The sequence below is a fragment of the Pinus tabuliformis genome, chromosome 5_1 (assembly GCF_031772625.1).
Source record: "Pinus tabuliformis cultivar Carrire ecotype Pingquan chromosome 5_1, CPIR1, whole genome shotgun sequence".
NCBI classification, from domain to species: Eukaryota; Viridiplantae; Streptophyta; class Pinopsida; order Pinales; family Pinaceae; genus Pinus; species Pinus tabuliformis.
This window is the reverse complement of record NC_142305.1, coordinates 761,535,692-761,557,266: the sequence shown is the minus strand read 5'-3', so window position 1 is coordinate 761,557,266 and position 21,575 is coordinate 761,535,692.

The following is a 21,575-nucleotide window of genomic DNA, read 5'->3' as shown; positions in this document are numbered from 1 at the left end:
TTGTATATCTAATGTTTAATATTAAGGTTTTGATGATGGTATCTAGGGTTTGTGACAAAACCCTAACAAAGGTTATTGTAAGAATCTTGGACATGAAAATGTAACCTTAGTTGATTGTTAACTAGGTCTATGATTTGAATATCTAATTTATGATAACCCTACATGCTTGCGTGATAATATGCTAACCCTATATTGATAAGGTTTATTTCATGCTCTAGTACATATACATTGTGTGCTTGGTTACACTTGTTGTTGAGATTTGTAGGCACATAGTTAGCAAGAGATTGTAAAGTTGTAAGCCTACCTTATGTTTGATGATGACTTTGTAATAAGAATGGTGAAAAGAGGGATTTGTAAGAACCTTGATGTCATTGAAGCTTACATTGATGATTGAAAGTTGACCTTGTTGCGGTGAGAAGATAAAGATTGAAGTTTCTGAGGGAATGGTGTTTTGAAAGGTTGAAGTTCTTTGATAACATGATGATGCAAAGGAAAATGGTTTGTATAGTTGAAAGAATAAAGTTGTTGATGGAATTATCTCCTAAGTTGAGAGGGAGCTGGATAAAGGAAGAATGAGATCAAAGAATAGCTAAGGAACTGTCAGTAGTTGGTATTGATGTGACAAAAGCCTAGATGTTTTGAATAAGTGTTGAAGCTGAGTTTGGTGTTGTTGAAGAAGGAAGCCTCAATCAAGATGTGTTTGGATTATGTGATGACCTAAGCAGGATCAGAATGGATGAAGATCCCAGAGTTTTGTTCTATCATATAAGAACATATATATTGAAAGTTTGATACTAGTTGGGGTTGTGTAGCTACTGGATGTTCTAATAGTTAAACAAGTAGTTGATGTGTAGATATCTCCCTGAGAATTTTGTATATTTTGGAAGCATAATTGGATTGATGGATATCTCTATTTTGGTTGAGAGGGAGATATGAGTACCATAAAAATTCATGTATGATGGTACTCAGGAGGACATCTTGGCCTAGTTAGTATTGACATCTCAATTGTTGGTTGGCCTTGATGATGTTTAGATCCTGGTGTGGGAGGGTATCTTGGTCATGTGGAGCTCCATTGTTGTGTTTGACCTTGTTGACCTACATCCTCGAGGGTTGGTGTTAGGGCATAGAAGCCTGGATCATATTTATATTGATACCAAGGTTGTAGCTTGACGGTACCTATAGTGGCATCTTGCCTAGATGACACCTTAGTCCCTAACAATGTCTTATATCCTTGTACTAGTGCCTTGGAAACGACACTTGGATCCTTAATTTGACAGATCCTTGAAAATGTGCCATTGACACTTGGATCTTTGATGTGTTAGATACCTTGGCAGTTAGGGTATCCCTAGCATTGTGTATGGTGATACTCTTCTTATAAGAAATTGTCAAAGTGAGTATTGTCCTTGTGCCATAGGTCAATTATGAATACCTCCCTAGTTAAGAGGGAGTGTTGAAGAATGTAACTATTATCTGTCTTCATAATTAGTTATTATTATACTTGTCAAAAGAAATAAAAATAAAATCTATTTGTAAAAGATTTTATTTTTTATTAAAGAATGGGTTTCATGCTCAACGTATTTGGTCATAGGTCAAAGCACCCATTGTGTGCTCTAGGGTTTTGTATTGAGTCAAAATCATTTTTCATAATTGTTATAACATCATTTAGCACTCCCATAGACTTGATGCTCTTGTATGGCCTTGGGCAGGCTTTTCCCATGCAAACTTGATCCTTTATTAAAAAACAATATTTCAAATTCCATATGTGACTTTTCCCATTCAAAAACGCGTACATACATGGGTTCTATAATTGCATATTTGCGTATACCTTTTTAAATATGAAAAAATAAAATATTATGCTTCTTTTTTTCAGGCAGGGTTCACGTGTTTTATCAAGAGCCCACCTACAGGAGTCTGTAACACAACTGAATTAAATAATTTTAGGTGGTATATTTACATACCTTGGGTAAGACTAAAAGAGATAAGAGAAGGGCTATCAACATTATACCCATTTTTCTCCCAGATCAATCCTAATTTTCCCGTGCCTCTTGCACTCTCAATATCTATGGAAACCCTTGTGTCCTTTGCAGAGATGTTCATCATCTTTATAGCATCTCCTTGTATTTGTTAGAGAGGTTGTCTTCATGGCTTATGCTAGATGGATCTGGAGGAAGGCTTCATCGGTGATTTGGGTTGGATAAAGTTGTACCTTTCCTATACCTATTGCTGATTATCAATAAAGAAGCTGATGTTTTGTTCTTGATATGTTATTGTCTCATGAATTTCAATTTTTATGTTTATATATGATGATCTAACATATCTTTTATGTATGCACATTGAATTATATATCATGTATATGCTTCTCTGAATTGATTTGTAGGCTTTCTCGATCCGGGAGGAAGCAAAGGGTTTGGACCCTATGGGAACATCATCAAACATAGGACCTTCAGGAAAGTTTCCAAGTCCACATTTAATAATTCACTTGTTTGGCATGTTTGCTTGAACAATTCTTGTTGATTTTCTTATTATGCTATGTTGAGGTTGTCAACCCTTACCTTAGGTAACTTTTCCCACCAACAGAATTGGCTGCTCCGTTGGGGAATACCATCAAGTATTTCCTAGAAAGGTTGTAATTCTTTGATCTGGGTTTTTGTTTGTTGTTTCTTGATTTTTCTGGCCTTCTTAACTCTTCAACAATATGGTCAATCAACCTGATATCTTGGATTAGGACTGTATTTTTATTTTTCCCTAGTTTTCCATTTATACACACTTTTTGTTGCATACAAAAGTGTAAATACACGTTTTATTCTGAAGAAACCTACGTATATTGTAGTTTCTTCAGAAAAACTCATGTACATATGCGTTTCTGGTGTTACACAGTCGCGTATAGATTGAAAAAATTGAATTTTTTCATTTTTGTCTTTTGCTGGGGGTTTGGCCATGTTTGCTTGTGTCTTTCTTGTATGAATGAGGCTTGAAATCATCTTTTTATCAGTTGTTGTTAATTTTTTCCATCTCTTTTGTGAAAATCTTATGTCAACCTAGGGTTTGTAGTTTTTGAAGCTTTTTATATTTAAAGTTGGGTTTCAGACTTTCTTTGGGAAGTGTCTGACTGTTCTGTGTTGTTGGGATAGTTGGTTTCTCTTGCAACTTGTTTATAACCCAATTTTCTTGATTGCTTCTTTTACATTCTTGAAGTTGGCTTGTTTTTTGCTTTTCATTGCTTGTTTGAGAAAAGTGTTTGCAATTCTTGGTAAACGAGAGATTTTAGTTCTCTGAAATCTTTCTGATTTCTAGAATTCCTTGTATCTTCTTGACCAAATCACTCAAGTTGTTTTTTGTCTCTTATTCACAAAGTCTTTTAATTTTTTGGATTATTAATGGCTCGTGATGTTTGAGTCTCTTTCTTGTTGTTGGTCTTGATACTTGCTTTCATTTTCTAAAACTTTTAGTCTTTAAATCCTTTGAAGGAAAAGAAAAACATTTGCTTTGGGCTTCTTTTCTTTGGTTTTTTTACTTTTGAGTCTTTTACAAAGGTGTGAATTATTGCTTCAAGGCTAAAAGTTTTTTTGCATTAGAAGTGTTTCTTTATTGGGATTTGCTTCTTGTTTCTTAATAAATGCGCTTTTGGTTTTGAGTTCACCTTTTGGTTGTATGTGAGCTTTACTTGAATCTTGCATTTACATTTAGTGTGCATTAGGGTAAGTTGCATTGTAGACATCATTTAGTTTTTCGTTAGGTGTTGAATGTGTGAGTGCCTGAAAAGAAAAGAAAAAAGAGTTTTTGATTTCTTAGTTTTCTCATAGAACCCGTGTAGAAATCGCTTTCATTGAAGAAAAAGAAGCGCTGCATTTGCATGTAGCCTAGGTTTTCTATGATTTTTTTTTGCGTCATAACATCATTAGTTGCACTTCTGCTACCTTTTTTCCTAAATAACTGTTGAAATATGGCAACAAGAATATTTCAATTTAATTTTTCCTTGAATTAAATTGTGAATTAAAATCGAATTTGGTCTTAACAGCTACTTGGAAATAATTAATTAATTCATTTTGGATTAGTTAGTTGGAGAAATTCAAGTTAGAAGTCTTTCTGAAGTCATACAACAGTTATCCCTTAAAATAAGGAGATAAGATTGAGTTATATTTGAGTTGTAATTAGTTAACTCAGTTTACTGAGTTAAGTCCAGTTAAATTAGTTCCAAACTATTTGAGGAACTAAAAGTGAGTTAACAGTCAGTTGATGCATGCATGCACTCAACTAGTGTACTCCAGTTAACTGAAGATTCCCTCATCAAAAACTCATGCATGTCTATTCTGAGAAAGACCCAGTTGAGATTAAAGACAAGGTGATGAGCCCCGAATTGGGTAACTTATTGGGCTCATTTTGCCTAATTGTCCTTGTTCAATCCTCCATTTTTCATTGATTATGCATGTTTTTTTAGTATGTTTATGTTATTTGAACGAATAAGGGTGGTCACTCTACCAAGGAGGCTAATACATGGTTATTTCAGGTTTTTTTGTTCAAATTTTGGAGCAAAACCAAGCAATTATGGACCAGGTGACAGCCAAGCTTGAGGTGAGAATTCGTAGGGAGGTTGTCTCTGGCATTAAATGGCCCTTCCTCAAAATCTCCACCCTCAACTCCGAGCTCAACAGGCCACCAAAACGAATCCTAAAGGCAGTCAAGCAGCTTTGGGAAGAGTGATTGTTTATTAGCAGTTGGAATAGCCGAGTCCCTTGAATTTAGGGGGGCTACTAGACCCCTCATAGTGTATAAATAGGAAGGCCCCAGCCTTTGTAGTTTACTTTTGGAACTGTTGGTATTTGCACTATAGTGCTGTCATTTCCTCAGCTTGTTTTCTTGTAGCTGTTGCTGTATAACTTTCTTGTGATGATTATTTTAGAGTAATGAGAAGCAGCTTTACTTGGCATCAGATCTGAGTTCCTTATAGGAGCTGGCAGCTCTTGGGGTTGGGCCCAACCTGAGTGCCAAGGCCTCCTTTATGTATTGTTATTTGTTCTTTATGTATTTGCAAAATCATTTCTGTTAAGTAGATTAAATCTTGATGATTAACTAGGTCACTGTTGAAGATTAGAAAGACTTTTGATGTTCAGATTGAGTTGATAGGTTATTGACAGGGAAAATCTCTGGAAAAAGGCCGTCAAGCACCTTTGATTTCACCTCTCCCTCAGTGGGATCAGGAGCTGGGATTAAGGTGACCTTGCTGCCCACAAAAACAATGACTTTGCTTTGCCATGCAATCCTTAGTGTTTGATTTTCGTTTGCAGAAGTTGGTTATATGTTCAGATTCTTGAATGCTTCGTTGCATAGTTAATATACATGGTTTCCTTGTGAGTAAAACTTCTGTTCATTCTCTTTACTGTTAGCTAGATCGGATTAGGTCAACGTAACTAGGTCTCAGATTTTACAAGTCTTCGTTGGTTCAGTTGGAAAAACAACTTGTAGAGCACCTGTACCACTTCTCTATCTACCCATACTCCACCAATCCCATCTGCTCCATTCCCTAACACAGACTCTTGCCTCACGTTTGCCATTTGCTCACATAACCCTAATTTTTGTGCAACATTGCTTTAGTCCTCCTTGAACAAATCCAGCCATCTACATCTTTCCTCAACTCCATCCACCAAGTCCTGGACCACCTCAAACCCTTATCCTACCTCCATACTCACTCCTTCACCTTTCTCTCTCCATCCATCCTCCAAAATCCCATTTCTGAACAACCTGTAGAAAATTACAGACATCCTATAGAAAATTACAGACATCCTGTAGAACCCCTACAAACTTCTTGTAGAGGCTCACGAATGAGGTTTCTTGATAGCCAAACTCTGTGAAACTCTCTAGAAGGGTGTTAGGGACCCCTTAGGCCCTCTCTAAACCTTCCCGACTTCCTCCAAGCATTTCCTCTCACCAATCCACCTCTGCACAATAAAAAACGTTCAACTCGCATGCATGATAATTTTGGAAACTTATTCAAAAGTACAAAAAGATGTTTTTTTCAGATGTTACTGTAGAAGTAGCTTAGATACATGTATTTACCTTCCTAGAAGTCAATGGCATCTCTTTCAGTAGCTTGCATCCTCTTTCTTGCATCAGTAGGGCTAGCTGGTAAAATTAGGGTTTGCTAGGGTTTACGTTTCCTTTCAGCTTTCCAGTTTCCTTCTGCAAGTAGATCAGCCTTCTTTGAGTTAGCTTTCGTCCATCAGTTAAAAAGCTTCTTCTCAGAGCTCATAGAAGTTGGCTTAAGCTCCTAGCAGATTTGTGCCAGCTGACCAAGTGACAACTGCGGCAAGAGCTAGTACTTGTGCATACCGCATCGACGCTTCCAAGTTTGTTACGAACTATCGGGTTGATAAAAGTAAAGAAGGGAGTCCAGGAGTTGCAGCAGTATTGCTGCAATACTGGAACCCACCATTCTTTTTGGCGCTGTTTCCGGTGAAGCATCAGAGTATTTGTGATCGCTGATTTTCTTCTATTTTCCTACTCTAACCTTCTACTAAGTAGCTTATTTCAGTTCCATCCTGCAATTTCATTTCTACAAAAGTAAATTAGACATTTCCTGCTTTCATAGATTAGCCTTTCAATTCCGCAATTTCAATTCTGCAAGCGTAGAATAGAATTTCAATTCTCCAAGCGTAGTCTAGCATTTCATTCTCGCAATTTTATTTTCGCAAAATAGATTAGTCCTTTCCTGCTTTCATTTCAATTCCACATTTTCATTTCCGCAAGATAGATTTTAGTTAGTTGCAATTCCATATGTTTCAGTTTTGCAGGTACAAGCAGAAAAAAAAGCAAAAGCAACCAAAAACCTTTTCATGCCTCGTAGGAACAGAGATAATACCAAAAAATTCCTACCCAACACTCCCACCACTTCACTGAGTCACACTTCTCTCTTCTTTGGTGGCAGTGACCGAGAAGAACCTATAGGTGAACCTCCTGAGATATACGAAGATCCTATAATAGAAGAAGAGCAAGAAAACATTCCTTTCGAGACCATGGCTGAAAACAGAAATGGTAGAGACGATGATGAGAGAATAGAAGGTACCTTCCCCATCCGAGAGACCAATGGGGACATGAAGATGAAGAACATAAGTTCCTCAGCCTTACCTCATTTTCATGGATTGACCACTGAAGACCCTGATACCTTCCTGTTTGAGTTTGCTATCCTTTGTCAAACTTATGACTATGCAGAAGATGAGCAAAAGTTGAAACTCTTTCCCTCTACCCTCAAGGATGCAACATTACGCTGGTTCATGGGGTTACCTGGAAAGAGTATCACCACTTGGGCTTAGATGCAACAAGCCTTTAACAACAAATACCGGGACTACTGTAGGTCAAAGGAAACAGAGGGAGAAATCTTTCGGATGGCCATGGGAAATGATGAGTCCTTAGAAGACTACGAGGAAAGGTTCCAACTTAGCTATAAACGGGCCAGGTGCACACTTGACCCTGAATCTCTAAAGCTGGTTCTGCTCTGAAGAGTCCCTGAAGACCTTCTAGATACCCTTCACATGCTAGCTAGAGGAGACATCTACCAACTACCTTATGAGGACATAAAGGGTGTGTTTAGAAACCACTCTAGGGCAGCCCAAAAAAGAGGTAGGGGGAATCCACTTTTAGCTAGTACTACCTTCTCCAAGCATGAGTTTACTAATCAGATGGAAGACCTCAAAAGTGAGATGAGACAGACCATAGCCATGCAACTCGATACCTTCCGAATCCAACAAAAGAAAGAGGAAGTTGAGAGGGCTTTGGCCATTTTTTGTCCTAGATGTATGAGGAAGCACCCTAAGAACGAATGTCCATTGCACTCAGTAGAGGTATGTTTCGTTTGTGAGGAAAACCACCCCACTAACCAATGCCCAACCTTGCCTGGATTTAAAGCCATGTAACAAGGCACTGAGGCAACCACTGAACCTCTCTACTTCCTCAACCAAAGGTGGCTGCATGGGCCCAGACCTTACCAGCAGGGGATGCAAGGGACATCCCAAGCTTATTATAGCCCCAACCAATCTGCTCACATGCCTGATTTGAGTCCCCCTGCTCATCCTTCCTGGTCCGCACCTCCTCCATGGTCTTATCCACCTCAATACCATACTCAACTCACTGCTCATTCGTTTCACTCACATGTCCAGCCGCAACCTCAGTGGAATGCACCTCAACCGAGGTGAAGGCCCCAATACAACTCTCCTCCCGCCATTCTACCTCCACCACCGGCTCAGCCACAACCATTACCTCCTACTCCTCCAAGACAACCCCAGATGCCTGCTCAACCGAACCCGAACCCCAACAATCGACAGGCCCAACAGGTATACACTGGGGAGACGACATGCCCTACCTATGCTGTGGAGATCCAGGAGATCAACTTGCGATCCAGGAAGACCCTTCCATATTGCCAACCTCCTCCCCCAGAGGACGAGGAAGAGAAACAGGAAAGTGAACCCAAAGCCATTCCACCCTTTCCTGAGCGACTAACAGTAACCATGCAACCAAACCCAGAGGAGACTGAACTTCTGGGAGAACTTAAACAATTGTGTGTGAAAATACCACTTCTCCAGGCCATCAAAAAATCTAAGAAGAAGGGAAGGATGACTTTCCTTGTGGTCATGGGGGGCTATGCTATTAATGAGAAGAGGGGCATTAAAGAAGCCCTGGAACTACTCAAAAGTCTAGATCTTCCTTTGGATTCTCCTTGGAAGTATGACCCTTACTTCCTTATAGGCACTGAGAAAAGACTAAAAGTACCTGATCCTCAAGATCACGAGACTAGACCAGGGGAGGTACCGATATACAACAAATTGATTAAGGAGAAGTGTTTCAGGCACCCAGGCAGGTGAAAGAGAGATGCCTCGACTATCAATGTCATAGGACAACTGTCCGATCTAATGTTGGGGCAAGTAATCTGTCCAAAGTATTTGGACCCTAGGAGTCCTGTAGTTGATGTCCACATCAATGGCACTATAATCCCCCATACCTTGATCTATCTAGGGGCTGCCATTAATGTGATGACCAGGGACACCATGCTTAAACTCAACCTTCAGAGTTCCTTAAGGAAGACCTCGACAGTCCTGCAGTTGGCAGATCGCTCCACCGTGACTCTTGAAGGGATTGTGGAAGATGTCTTGGTCTCTGTTGACTCTTAGGAGTACCCTGCAGACTTCTTGGTCCTGCAGCCAAAGGCAAAGCTCACTGGATACCCCCTCATTTTTGGAAGTCCTTGGTTAGCCACTGCGGATGCTTACATCAGTTGCCGAGCTGGAAGCATGACCATCAAGAATGGGCCTATGTCTAAGCAACTAGTCCTATAACCTCCTGCCCAACCTCTGCTAGAAAAAGACTTACCACTCTGGTTGGAAGAAGTTGATAAGGATGAGGTCTACTCTGCACCATTGTGCACAGTAGAAACCACTAGGGGAGGCCCTCAAACCGAGGATGATTTGATTGAGACTTTGATTCAAAATCCACCTCCTAGTGCACTATCCTTAGAGGAATTGGTGGAAGATACCCAAGTCAACACCTTAGTGGACCTCTGTGTGACTGATCCAACCTCTCCCAGAGTTAAGAGTGTGGAGTTTGGTCCCAAAAGAACTTTAAAGATCAACTCCTCCCTATCTCCTTCCCAGGAGAAGGAGCTGTGTAGCTTACTGAACAATCATTTAGATGCTTTCGCTTGGAGCTATAAGGAGATGAAAGGAGTCCATCCTTTGGTCTGTACCCATCACATTTACATTAAGGAAGATTGTAAACCAGTCAGGCAGCCTCAAAGGAGAATGAATCCAGCCATTAAAGACATTGTCAAAGAAGAATTGCAAAAATTGTTGGATGTAGGATTCATCTACCCTATCTCCGATAGTGAGTGGGTCTCACCTCTAGTGCTTGTGCCCAAGAAGAATGGGAAGTGGAGAATCTGTGTAGATTACCGAGAACTTAACAAATCCACCAAGAAAGACCATTTTCCTTTGCCTTTCATAGATCAAGTGTTGGATGGACTAGCAGGGAAGAAGTTCTTCTCTTTCCTACATGGGTTCAGTGGGTATAACCAGATCCAAATAAGCCCGGAGGACCAAGATAAAACCACCTTCACTTGTCCATGGGGTACCTTTGCCTACCGAGTCCTTCCCTTTGGGCTATGCAACGCTCTTGCCACTTTCCAGAGAGCAGTATTGAGCATATTTTATGAGTTGGTCCATGATTCGGTAGAAATCTATATGGATGACTTTACTCCTTATGGGTCCAACTTCCAAGAAGCATTGACTAATCTGGGAAAAGTTCTAACCAAGTGTATTGAGATGAACATGTCCCTCAGTTCCAAAAAGTGTGAATTCCTGATGACTGAAGGGACCATGCTAGGTCATACCATTTCTCGGCAAGGATTACAAGTAGATCCTAACAAGATTGCTATCATCCAAAAGGTCCCACCTCCTCAAAAGGTAAGAGATGTTCGGAGTTTCCTAGGCTTAGCAGGATATTATTGAAGATTCATTAAAGATTTCAGTAAGCTAGACTCGCCATTGTTTGGCCTCTTAGGGAAAGATGTTGAGTTTAAATGGACTGATGACTGTGAAGGGGCTCTGGAAGAGTTGAAAGATAAGCTGGTGTCCACCCCGATCTTGAGAGGTCCAAATTGGGCCCTACCTTTCCACATCCACACTGATGCCTCGAACAAAGCCATAGGGGCAGCCTTAGGACAAGTTGAGGAGAAACTGCCATATGCCATATACTTCGTCAGCAAAAACCTGTCCAAGGCAGAAATGAACTATACTGTAACCGAGAAAGAGTTCCTGGTTGTAGTCCATTCCCTAAACAAGTTCAGACACTACATCACTGGTTATCAAACATTTGTACACACTGATCATGCTGCGATTAGATATTTAATGAATAAGCCTGATGTCAATGCTCGTATCATTAGATGGTTACTTTTGTTGCAGCAATTTGATTTGACTATTGTCGACAAGCCAGGTAAGGAAAATGTTGTTGCTAACTTCTTGTCTAGATTGGATTTGCCTGCAGGTGAAGAAGGAACAGTGGATGACCAGATGCCAGATGAACATCTGTTTGCTATCTCAGTACTCTCTCCATGGTTTGCTGATATAGCAAATTGCTTGGTCTCAGCACAGTTCCCTTTGCATCTATCCTCAAAGGAGAAGAGCAGAATCGTAAGGAAGAGCACCCCATTCACTTGGATCGGGGGCAAACTGTTTAAACTTGGCCCAGATCAAATCTTGAGGCGGTGTGTTAGGGAGGAGTAAGTCTTTGACATCCTCCTAACCTATCATGACGGACCTTGTGGAGGCTACTTTGCAGCAAAAAGGACTGCCTTCAAAATTCTACAGGCAGGCTACTATTGGCCTACTCTTCATCAAGATGTCAGAAGATACATCAGCCAGCGTGACCAATGTCAGATGATGGGGAAACCGACTCCAAGGGATGAAATGCCTCTCCAGCCTCAAGTGACCTTCAAGCCATTTGAGAAGTGGGGCATGGATTTTGTGGGTCCTATCAACCCTCCTTCAAAGCAAAGATCTTACATCATTGTGTGCACCGAATATCTGACCAAGTGGGCAGAAACAAAGGCAATCAAAGTAGAAACAAAATAAAAGGTGGCTGAGTTTTTAAGGGAAAATATCTTCTACAAGTTTGGCTACCCAAGAGAGTTTGTCACCGATCAAGGAAGCCAGTTCGCTTCCAACCTGATTGAAGACTTGCTCGCTCATCACAAGATCAAGCACAAGACTTCCACCCCATATCATCCTCAAGCAAATGGGTAGGTGGAAGTCACTAATAGAGCATTGGAAGGGATTTTGACCAAGGTGGTGAGCAGTAGTAGAAAGGATTGGGCAGATCGCCTGGTTGAGGCCACCTGGGCCTACAACACCTCTTGGAAGACTACAACAGGTTTCACACCTTATGAGCTGGTCTATGGGAAGAAAGCTTTGCTATCCATAGAGTTTGAGTACAACACATTGAGGGTGGTAGCTCAGCTGGACGTAGATCTCAGCCATGCTCAACGTGAAAGATTATTGCAACTGAATGGATTAGATGAACACAGAATGTAGGCCATCCTCCACTCAGAAGTAGTTCAACTCCAGAGGAAGATATGGCATGATCGGCACCTTAATGAAAAGCAATTCCAGCCAGGAGATTGGGCGCTGCTATATGACTCAAGATACAAGGATTTCAAAGGAAAGCTTAGGACAAGATGGTTAGGACCATATACAGTGGAGAAATGAAATGACAATGGTTTAGTCCTTATCGGGACCATTGATGAAGAAGCCATCCCCATGCTTGTCAATGGGAATCGATTGAAAATCTACAAGAAACCCCTTTCGAGGCAGGAGTTCATTGAAACTGTGGAAAAACCAGTGTTGGTAGTAGAGCAGGGTTCTACCTCTATTCCGGCCACACCTTGATCATCAAAGAAAAAAATAGGGAATAAAAAGATCCCTGCGTGAAAACCTCTCTGAGGCGCCTAAGTCAGACAGTGAGGGTGAAAACCTCATGGAGGCACCCCAGCTGTCTCTCAGAAAATAAAGAAATGGAATAAAAAAGATCCTTGGGTGAAAACCTCTCTGAGGTGCCCAGGGCAGATAGTGGGGGTGAAAACCTCATGGAGGCGCCCCTGTTGTCTCTCTCAAAAAAAAAAGAGAAAAAGAAAAAGAAACAGGTCTAATCTCTGGAATTATTGCAGGTTGCAGGGAATACAGTGCAGATAAAGAAGGTCACACAAAACGAGGATGGGGGGTCTGTACCAAGCTACCAGACATCCTCACAGACACTCCCTCCATGGCCACTCACTTTTTCTAGGATTTGAACACATTCGGGTTGAGATTCAACCTCCTACAGGAAGTTCTGAGCTTTCTGTAAGAAGTTTTGGGGCTTTCTACAGGAAATTCTGCATTTCTATAGGAAACATCCTATAGAGCCTTCAGGCAGGCCGAAATCGATTTTGGAAAGGGATTTAAAGCTTGAATTCTGTTGATGAGGCCTGCAGCCACCCCTCTCTTCCATCCATCACTGGTTTCATCTCTTTCCATTGCCATTGCAACAATCTGGTTATGTATTCCTGCACAGTCATACAAAGAGTCTTGTTTTCCTCAGATTGAATTTTTTTTCCCAAGTGAAAAATCAAGCACACAAAGGCTCACACACTGTACCTGTCAAAGCTCCATTAGGGCCCTTCAATCGTGAATACGAACTTGCTCGTTTCAGCATGAATCCTAGGAGGAGAAGCAGCTACAGGATGTCCTATAGGAATCCTGTAGCAGTTGATCCGTCTGGAACACATACCATGGAGTCAATAGCAGCTAAAATTGACACAGGGGACAGGTAACAAGCTCCGCTTAGACGTGAACACCTCCTCAACAGCTGAAATCAGACGGAGCCTGTGCATGCAGCGTTTACAACCAGAGGATCAGGTCCCGAAGCCTTGCATACAACATCAGCCAATGAAATAAGGAGTTCCAGTGCCTGTGCACGAAGCAGCAGTGAGCAAAGCCATCGTTCCACATCTCGAAGCCTGCAGAACACGTCCACGACCACACAGATAAGTGTCTAACCTTATTCGTCAAATTGCATAGACTATACTCTGAAATTGCATGTCTGTGAAATGGTGCGGATTGAACGAATTCAGTGGCCAGTCAACTGGCCACCCACAGTCAGTCGAATGGCCTCGTGCAATCCAAACGAGCTCGGTTATGCCAAAGAGACGTGCAGCCGACACATGGGAAGTGTCCAGTCAGGGAGAATCGGCAGATTGGCAGTAATGGCGGCGGTTAATGGCAGAGAAAGGAAATGGTGGTCAGAGACACGCCGAGGAATGATGGCCGTGACGTTGGCTAACAGATTGGCCTGGACACCTCACCCCCTCGCCATGAATTGTGTCGTAATTCAAATTGCTCGGCCAAAGAACTCACGATGAACTGCTGTCATTTACACTTGCAACCATTTTTCAGCAAAGTACGCGTCCTCCTCCTCTGCAGTTCGTTAGCCTGAGCTTCTCGGCCCGTTTCAAAATCCTCTCGTGTCCCAGGCTCGTTCAAAAGTGCAGTGATGCCCTCCAGAAGCCAGCAAAGCTCTCTACAGGAAGGAGCTCTATAGGAAACGCGGCATAGCCTCCCGGAGCATAGAAACCTGGACTTTATGCATCGAAATTGGAGTTTCGAAGAAAGGTAGGCTCGAAAACACCATTCCCATGCATGATATTTCGAAAGGTGGTGAATTAAACTGTCTGGAGTAGGAGAATTAGAAGCAAATCTACCTGTGGGTCAAGAATAGTAGTTTTCCCGTGTGATACATGGAATTTTTTTAGTTGAGTTTTGCGTCAAATTCTCCTCCACGGTTCCTGTTAACAAATTCCTCCTATAGAAACGATAAATCACTGTAAGGGCGAACCTGTGCATGAAGAATGTGACTTTTATATGGTTGGGGATGAAAATTAAGCTCTGCACTCTCTTTGTGGGAGCCTAATTCCCTTTTGACAGTCGAGTTTTGGGCAGCAATAGCATTATAACCGGGGAATTGGTGCAAAGTGAAATACAAACATCTGAGAAACCCTGTCCTGAGAATCAAAGGAGGAAACCATACACAGAATTCCCCTTCTGATCAGAGCACAAGCCAAAATAGAGCATTCTCACCATGCCAGGAGGGTTTATCAGGAAGGAACCCTCGGATTCCAGGAAATTGCGAGAAAATCCCGAGGTGGTAGACCTATTTACCCGTGCCATTTGGATGACCTTCTGTGACAGAATTCAAGGTCATGACGATGAGGTGACAGAAGAGTTCTTAATGTCCCTGCAGCCTAAATCCAAGATACTGGCCACCGTAAATTTCAGAGGGTTGACCTTAAAGCTTACCCCACAACTCATTAGTCGAGTCACTGATCTGCCATTGGAGATACCTTGGAGCAAATAGGAGAGGGCATTGGGCGAAAAAGCCAAGAAAGAATTCTTCCTACTAGAGGAACAGTTTTCAAAAGATAAGAATGGGGTCCGGAGAGCTAGCCTACATCCATTTTGGAGCGAGGTCAGCCTTCAGATCATGAAATACATTACCTGTGAGGGGTGGTTCAGTATTGTATATGGTTATCACTTCCAGTTGCTAACTGAACTCAGACATTAGATGGATTTACCCACAAAACAAAAGTTAAGCATCCCCTATTTCCTCCTACAATCATTAATTGAGTGTGGCACAAAATTGAAGGAAGGGACACCGGACCAGCTGGCCCATCATGGGCTTATCAAGCTTCTAGTGGAAGATGCCCTCCATACCTATACTCTCCCTCTCTCCTGGGAGATTTTCTGCAATATGTCCAAGGATGATGATATCCGAATTCTGGCCGAGTAACTCACTTCATCTAGCAGTGAGGAAAGGGAGCACATTGAGGAAGAAGAGAAAGCCAAGGGTAAGGAAACCCAGGATAGACCACCATAGAAAGAACAAGAAGAGAAACAAGAGAAAGGCCAAGCTACTGAGCCCAAAACTGTGGGTGGAATAAAGGCACAAACGCCAAGGGAGAAACGATTGCAAATCAAGGCAGAAAGGACTGAAAAAGTCCAAGCAAGTGAGGACACACCCAAGGAAACCACAGCAAAATTACAAGAGAAGGCACCCTTAGCCAAGTAGGCCAAAACAGTGAAAACTGTTTCTACAGGAAGCCAGAAGATCGTTTCTACAGGAAGCCAGAAAACCGTTTCTATAGGAAGTCTGGAAAAAGAGCAACAAAAGGAAAAATCGCCTAAGATTTTAGCCAGGGAGGCAACAGCTGTGCTGGACACCTAAGCACATCTCCAAAGTAGAAAGGGAAGCAGAAGAGGGAGCCTTCCATGTATTTTAAGGCAAGAAGGAGTGTGAGGATAAAGACTGGCAGACCCCAGCCACTGTCAAAAGAACCAATCATGATCGTGGACACCCCAGCTACACAAAAGGAGAGGTCTCCCTCCAAGGCATCCATCACTTATGAACGGGGAAGCCCGAAGACATCCACCTGGAGAGAAAGAATGAAAATGTTGGACACAAAGGCCTCTCTACAGGTTGCTGAGACTATTCTACAGGAAACAATGGCTAGGCTAAAGGAGACCGAAGAAATGGAAGGTGAGGCAGCTAAATCACCACAGGAGGAAGAAAAGGTGGAGAACATTGTGGAACCTAGCCCCCAGCCTAGCTTGGGCTCCTACTATAACTTCTTAGAGGCCGGAAAGATCATTCCTAAAAAATTCACAGTGCCACTTTTCCTTGCACTAGAAGAAGAGAGAGTGAGGACCCACACTTGGATGAAGATCGCTAAGTCCAAAGGTGTGGCAGATATAGGTCCTCTGGAGGAACAACTCAAAGAGGAAAGAAGGAAATTGGTTATGGTACGACATGTGGAGAGCAGCCAGCGGGTCAAGCTACAGGAAGAAAATGAGTTGCTTAGACAACAGCTACAGTTACAGGGATAGAGGAAGGAAGACAGGCCTCACATCTTGGGAGAACAACAGCAACAGGAGGAGCCCACTGTTAGCCTCCTATACCAATAGGTTCTCATCTCTCATGATTGACAATGGAAGTGCCAAAAATGTCTACCTTCCATGCTGCTAAGGTTCCATTTTTGTAAAAGAAATAGACAGTCTAAAAAATGTAAAGAGGGTATGCCTTAAAAGAAAAATCAAAGGGCAAGAAAAGGAATTGGTCAATAAAAAATAAGAGAAATGAACCCCAAACAAAGACCATGAGAGTGGCTAGTCCAAATTGCCACTACTGTTTTGATGGGTGGTCCAACAGCTCAAGCTGGGCCTCTCCATATTTTAAATTGCATGTTGTAGACTAGTAAGGAAGTACCTGTTCAAACAACTCAAGCTTGACAGATGACTAGGTGATAGAGAAAGAAAGGAGCCCAACTGCTTAATCTGGGCCCTTGGAAGCCATAAGGGTAGAATTAGATAGGAGGGCAGCAAAAAGAAAGGAAAATTGTCAGGGTTTGCAAGACTAAGTGCACCCATACAAAGTGAAGAAAAAATGTTAGGCATAATAGGCAGGGTAGGCAGTTGAAGGTTGCAGAAAGCAAAATCCAAGCACATCACTTGGAGCAAATCAAAGTGGCCATCAGCAGGAAAGACAAGAGCAGTGGCCTAGGTGGCAAAGTGCTAAAGTCATCACTAACTTCCCTCATTCCCTTCAAAGTTTCTTACTAACCTCCCATGAGGACTGCAGGATCTGCCTGACCAGTCCTCCTTATGCTCTTCATTTATACAAATTTGATGTCATAAATGACTTCTTTCTTTGAAAAGAAGCCACATTTCTTGTGTAAAAATTCTTTTCATTTTGATCTACTACCTAACTAAGTTTGACACCTGCAAAGCTTAGTAACTACCACTTCTCATTCTCATTTCCCCCAGTACTAACTACTAACTGTATTTACATTAAATCCCCTATGTTTCCCTTTCCCCTACTATTATAACACCATGGTGTATAAAACCCCAAGCAATGTATGAATATCCCCCCCCTTTTTAGCACTATAGCTAAATAAATTTCTCTAAGGGAGACATTAGTCCACCAGGGACTATGGTCAACCCTATCATGGGATTACTCTAACCTCTGGTTAGAGTAATAACCTCCCCCTAATCCATCATTTCCCCTCTTTTCCTAAAGAATTTCATCAAAGAACCCCTTTCCCTTTACTCAAACCTAACCATAACCCTTATCCCCCCAACAGACTAATATAAAACCCACAAAAATCCCAATACCTAAAGTCCCGCGTCCCAAATATTAAAATGAATATTTTAATATGCGGGCGGGTCCCCCCCAACATGCACGACCGGTTGGAAACTCCCGCCAGCCGTTCATCTTCCGCCGCCCCCGATCTAACGGTGGGCGGTCATTTCTAGATCTGAACCCGCCTCCCTTTAACGTCCGGGGAGAGGGCGGTATGAGTGTTCGTACTCCGGACACGTGGCGATCGGCGGGGTTGTTCGCAGCCCCCCTCGCCGATACCGCCTTTGCCCAAAGGTGGTGCGGGGAGACCGCTTACCACCTCCCCATTACCACCTCCCTTGCTACGTCACCTACACGTCAACTACACGTCACCATGACGTTGCGCTACCTCCGCCCACCCTCGCACCTCGTGGCCCTCCACGTAGCCCTGCCACTGTTCTCCGCCCTCCACCGTGTCCGTCCACGCTGGCCTCCAGCTCAGCGTCCATGTCACCCTTCGTACCCCGGGCCCGCCACGACGTCATGCTGATGTCATCGGCGGAAAGGCGCCAATGACCCTTTTGGTCCGAATTCGTCGTTAAAAATCACGGTTTTAGCCGTTTTATGTCATTTTCGAGTGAAAAAGACAGAGTTGTTGTCGCTGTTTCACCGCCAGGTCGCCTCCAACCTCCAAATTCGAATTTGCAACTGTCAGAACTCGTCAACTCAGCTACCTTGAGCCTTCACTGTTCAGCCCACAGGCTTTCCAAGCTATTTATCCAGGTATTCATCGTAATTCTCTTGTTTTGCCCCAGGCATGCCATTTCTCTACAAGTTCACCATTAAAGCACCTGTCAAATTCCAAATTAAAGACTGTCTGCTACTTGGAGTTGAAATAAAGTAACCTGCATTGCCTCGGCGCCATAATTTGATATTAAAACGATCAGTTCATCGATCAAAATTGTAAATTTGCCCTCGAGCTGCCCGGCATTGTTCCCTTTTGCCGGGTGTGTACCAGCTGCAATTTCACCAAATTGAATCTTACATGCCCTCTGCAATTCATCCTGATCAATTCACAATCCCTGTGAATTTAGCCAAGCAAGGCAGAGACAGTCCTGCATAGCCTGCTCATTTCTAATTTGAAGAGAATCTCTATCACTGTCTATATTCAGTCTGTCACTTGAGTTTTGAAGGGCCTTGCAAACCATTTTACTCGCCTTGTTCAAATTCAGACTACATAATGGCTGCTCCTTCACCCACAGCCCTCAGTGTTGCTCCTATAAATGCACCAAATAAAGACCTGGAGTCCTTGCCTCTTGCTGACAGGGACTACCTTATCCAAGACTTTGTGGGTAACAGGGATTATTTGCAGACCTTCAGGCAAATAAGAGATGACTACCTCAATGGCCAGGATACGTATGGGATATGGGAGTCAAATCTGCCACACTATTGTCTCCCCTCTGTCAATGTTTTTCCTGAGATTATTCGCCTATGTGCTGAAAATTATGATGTGCAGCACAGAGCTATTAAGTCTCCATCTGGGAGCATCCTCTTTCACATCAATGCTGAGTCCATAAACCAAATGCTTAACTTCAATCAAACTGAGCTGCTGTTCCCTTTCTCCATGAATTATCTGCTGGACACTGGTGCCAAGATGACCAGTGAAGACATTCAGAAAATCACCAAGATATTTATGAGGCCTGAATGCCAGCCCACAGGGCCACCTCCCTACTTGGATGTTTATTTTACTGAGGTAGGCAGACTTTTGTTGGACATGATTGCTTATGTGCTGTGGTACAGAACCAGTGAGCATGTGGATGAAACAATGCTGGTATTTTTAGCTGCTTACAACCCAGGCCAACCCCCTGCCCGCAAATATAATTTTGCCAAGTTCATAGCTAACAAGACTCATGATCAGTTGTGCAAAGTAGACAGACAGGGCGTCTTCAAGTATTCATCTTATATCTATCACCTTTTCATGTACTATCAGTCTGAGGCCTTTCCATGCTACATTAAAAAGCTGGATTCTAAAGGGGAAAGAAGATCTGTTATCTTCTGGACATCTGTCTTCCATCAAGTGCAAAGGTCACCATATTCATATTGTGAATTTATTGATCAGTTTTTTTTTCCAGTCTCTTGTTTATTAATGAACTCCCCTCCTCCCAGAATATCATTTGATATGCAGAAAGTCCTGCAGCTCTCCAAGAATTACAAAATAGGTGATTGGTACCTATATGAGGATCATACAGTCATCAGAATTTATGGCTGTGAGCTCTGTCCATACAGGCTCCCAAAATATGTGCCCATGAGGATATTTGCCTTGGAGTATTACAGGCAGCTCCTTCACTCTGATCTCACTCACTTTCACAGCTCCAAAAAGAAAGCCCATCTCAAATTCAAACACCACCTGGGCCCATTCACAATGAATAAAAAAGAGGGATGGCAAGATGCTGAGCTAATCCTTAAAGATAAGTACATGCTCTCAAAAAGATTCCGGTGGGTCCCCTATGACCCTGAAGGCTTCATCACTGCTAGGAGAGTCAAGTACAGACTGCTAGGTTATGAGCACTGCAAGTACCCACATATTGAAAAATATGCCAATAAGCAAGAATGGCTGCCAGATAGATTAGTTGAAAAATTGACTGAAGAAGAGATAATGATAAAGAATGTGAAGGATTTGGAAAAGACTCTTGACTTGGATTGTGTGCAACAGGTACCCTTCAAACGACCGCAGCCAGTAGGAGAAGGTACCTCGGCCTCAGCAGCTGCACCAACCACACAGATATCTTCAACAACAGCACCAGGCACAGACAAAGGTAAAGGAATAATGGGTGCTGAAGATAAAATAGTGAAAGAACAGCCTGCCCCCTCAATAGGGCAGCAACAGGAGCACACCCCTCCTCCAAAAACTGATCCACCAGTAGCACCAATTTTGCAGACCCCAGCACATGAGGAGAGGGGTATGAAAAGAGATAGAGAAGAGTCCACTCCTGCTAGTGGATCCTCCCAACAACCCCAGGCCAAGAGACAAAGGGTTGATTCTCCAGAGATAGAAGAAATCAGTGAAGAAGTCCTTGACAGTTCAAGGAAAGATGGAGAAGGCAGCCAACATACCGGCACAAGCTCCTTTCAGCAGGAGCAGGGAGTACAGCTTGTTTTGGAGGTGTCATCCTCCACTCAGCAGAGCAAGAAGCCTAAAAGCACTAAGGCTTCTTTCAAGCAAATAAAGGCACAAAATGACTTGCTGAGGGTGGAAGTCTATAAACAATTTCTAAATGCAACACCAGCCTAGAAAGAAAGGCTAATGTCTGTATATGACATTCAAGAGGAGAAAATGATCCTCAGTCATTTCAAACCTATAGTGCCCCATCCAAAATCAGCTGCAGATTATGTGAAGACAAGGGTGGAAGTCATGGCAAAAGACATTCACCCCATGGACCAAATTGAACTCCACAAGCAAACTGGAGAAATGGTCTATGCCACCTTGGTGGACAGGGCATCCATGGCCCATGAATTAAAAGAATCATTGAAAAATACCAACATTCAGATGGATTTTGAAAGAATGTCCTCCATGGCCAAGGAAAATAGAATAAAATCACTGGAAGACATCATCATTGACTTGGGACATGATCCTAAGGATCCAAAGGGCGTAAGGGCCCTCCTAAAGAAAAAAGAAGATGACCTCAATGCACTAAATAAGAGGTTAAAGCTGCTGCCCATAGAGCACCCTTAAACAACAAAGTTACAAAAGGAAAAGCAGGTCGATGAGCAACTGGACCTCATAATGCAGCTAAACCAGAAGGTCCTCGATTTGGAGAAAGAGCTTGAAGGGGCATTACAAGATAAGCAGGGAGAGTCTACATCCCAAGCTCCTCCAACCACTTCAACCACTG